Here is a 3,193-nt window from a genome sequence, read left to right as displayed (position 1 = left end):
AAATAATGTTAAAATTTAAAAATTTTACAAATACCTTTTGTTGAGGAATTATTTCAAATAAATAATGTTAAAATTTAAAATTTACAAATGCATTTTGTTGAGAATTATTTTAATAAAGTTATGCTAAAATTAGAAATTTACAAATACCTTTTGTTGAAGAATTATTTTAATAAAGTAATGCTAAAATTTAAAATTTACAAATACCTTTTGTTGAAGAATTGGTAATTACTCGTGAAAACGATGAAAAAATGGTTTCATTAAAGGTGAATTTCATTGATAAGGAATAATTTATGTGAGGGAATATCAGCTTAACTGAAATCAATGAAAAAAGATAAATAAACTACTCTAGTAAATATCTTAGATAGATAAATAAGAAAATCTATTAGGGAAAAGGATGAGATTAGTGATGTTTGATATTTACTTTTGATAAATATGTAATTACATTTCACGAAATGTCGAAGCATCTAAATGGATGTTAGGAATTAAATTGGAATTTTCATAAGATTTATCAAATTTACAAGTAGCAATTGAAGTTCTTAAATGAAAATCGATATTGTGAGAAAATGGACGATATCAAATGTAACATCAAAATAAAATTTATCAAATGATAAGAGATGAGGGAATAAAATTTATCAACTGATAAGAGATGAGGGAATAAAATTTATCAACTGATAAGAGATGAGGGAATAAAATTTATCAACTGATAAGAGATGAGGAGATGCTTTTGTAGTTAGGAAAAAAAAGATTTTTTTTCTTCTACCGGAATATTTTAAATGAGGAAGGAAAACTGTCGATGGATGATTCCGGCGAAGGAAATATTTCATCCTAAATCGGAAAATAACCGAATACCACAAATGCAAAAATTGATGCTTAACTATATATTTATCAAAGTTATGGTTGATTATGAAAAGAATAACTCAAATTAATTATTTCGATATAAATTATTGATGAAATTTAAAACCTAATTCCTACTATTTAAACCATTCATTCGATAAATCCCAGAAGAATTCAGTGATTTCGAATACTTGAAAAACTTCAAAAAAAAATAAAAATAAAAAAAAATGGAAGCTAATTTCTTTCAAGTATTTGTGAAAGTTTATATAACGGTAATTTCCAAGAATAAATAAAACTTAATGTATGATGAACTTTTTTCAAATCACTATCTGTAGTAAAGATTTAACTTAATTAACTTTAACTTAACTTTAACTTTAACTTTAACCTTAGCTTTAACTTAAATTTAACTTTTAACTTATTAACTTTAAGTAAATTTAACTTATACAATTTAACTTACTTATATTTCGAAATGTTTTTTGAGTAATTTTTCCAGTTTCAGTTATCAAATCGATTTCTAACATTTTAAGTTTTTGATGAAAAGTTAGCAAAAGTGAAAGAAGAACGAAATGATCGATATTTTTAGTAGGTCAAGAAAAAGAAAAAAAATTTTTTCCATCAATTCGATTGGTGTAATTCTTCACTTATCAATTTGTATAAATAAAATGTTTTCATTTTAAAATGAAAAAAAAAGAAAAAGAAGTGTGTTTTTATTATATTTGTCATCTTTGTCGCATGTTTTTCCTTCACATTTTTTTTTTAAATCAATTTTAATTGGAATATTTTAACAATTTTTGAATACCTCAATGTGATATCAATTGTTGAATTATTTGAAATAATTTTTGCAACTTCTTTTTTTTTTTTTTGTTGTTACGCAGATTTTTAATTATCTTTAATTAGCAGTACAAAAGAATTTAAACAAAGAAAAAATTAATTTTTAATATTTTATTAAAATAGAAAATAATATCAAATGGATTGTGAGCAAGAGGAATTTAATAGAAATGATATTTTTAAAAAATTTGCAAATCATTTCATTCATATTCTTTTCAAATAGGAAATCGAAGCTTATTAAATTTTTCCTATAATACCATTAATTATTCTTAAAAAAAAAAATTCTTTCGAATAGATTCAAAAGATATAATCCAGTTCATAAATTTCATAAATATTATTTAAAAAAAAAGCATTGGATGAAATTTTAACTGGACAGCAATATTCTACATTTGATAAGGGATAATTTTGATAATTTTAATTTTCAATCAACAAAAAGCTTCTTCACTGCAAGCAATTGTAAATTTGTTGATAGTTATTGTGATTACAACTGAAAATTTCAATCAACCCTTAATTGTTTCATTTTAAGAAAGAGGAATGACCATTCCAATAAAGTTACTACTGGTCACTTTTACAAAATTTGCAATTTACACGAGAAATGCTATTCCAATTGTAAGGATAAAAATTTAAATTTTGAATATATGGCATAATTTGCATTCCTTTTTTATGACCATAATGCATCAGTTCAGGTAATTATTTGATTATAACGTGGTAATTATTTGATTTGAACCAATCATTTTGATAAGCTAATTAGTGATTATTTAAGGTTCCTTATGAAACATCTGATGAATTGTATTTGTAATTTATGAATTAATTGTGTCGCATTTGCATTATACATGAAGTAAATTACACTGCATTCATTAGCTTAATTAATTAATTGAATAAGTAACTATTTAATTAACATTAAATCATTGATTGCTATTAGAAAAGTAAAAATATTAGCATAAAAATCTTTGAAGGAAATTATTTCAACTTTTAATTTCTTTTTCGTTTTTAATATTAATGTGAAGAGTAACATTAAGTATTTATTTACCTATAAATAAACAATAAAACTAGTCAATAGGCTAATACAAATGTACAGTAAACTAGTAAACAAAACTGTACAGTAAACAGTAAATAGTAAACAGGCTAATATACATACCATCCCTCTTATTACATTTACCTATTAAAGTTATATTGCTATTCCGGAAAGCTATCTGATAGATTATTTCATTTAATATTTAAAGTAAGCAATCAATAATCAATTTTGATTTCTATAAGATATGTGGAAGAAATTGTTTGCTAGAAAAATTTTTCTTTATTTGATATCCATCAAAGCTGAAGGTTAAAGGTTAAAGGCTAAAGGTTACATAATTATATTACTTCTTGATTTTGATAACCATCAGAATCAAGAAGTAATATAATTATGTAACCTTTAACTTCTGATAATCTCCTTTTTGATGACCTTTTCACGTCCTCTTTTTCATTTCATCCATTTGAGAATTATTTCAAATCATATTTCTTCTTAACTACTTTTTCCTATTGTTCTTCTTTT

Source organism: Loa loa (assembly GCF_000183805.2).
Source record: "Loa loa unplaced genomic scaffold supercont3.302, whole genome shotgun sequence".
NCBI classification, from domain to species: domain Eukaryota; kingdom Metazoa; phylum Nematoda; class Chromadorea; order Rhabditida; family Onchocercidae; genus Loa; species Loa loa.
The sequence above is the reverse complement of the archived record's forward strand: the minus strand, read 5'-3'. Positions refer to the sequence as shown.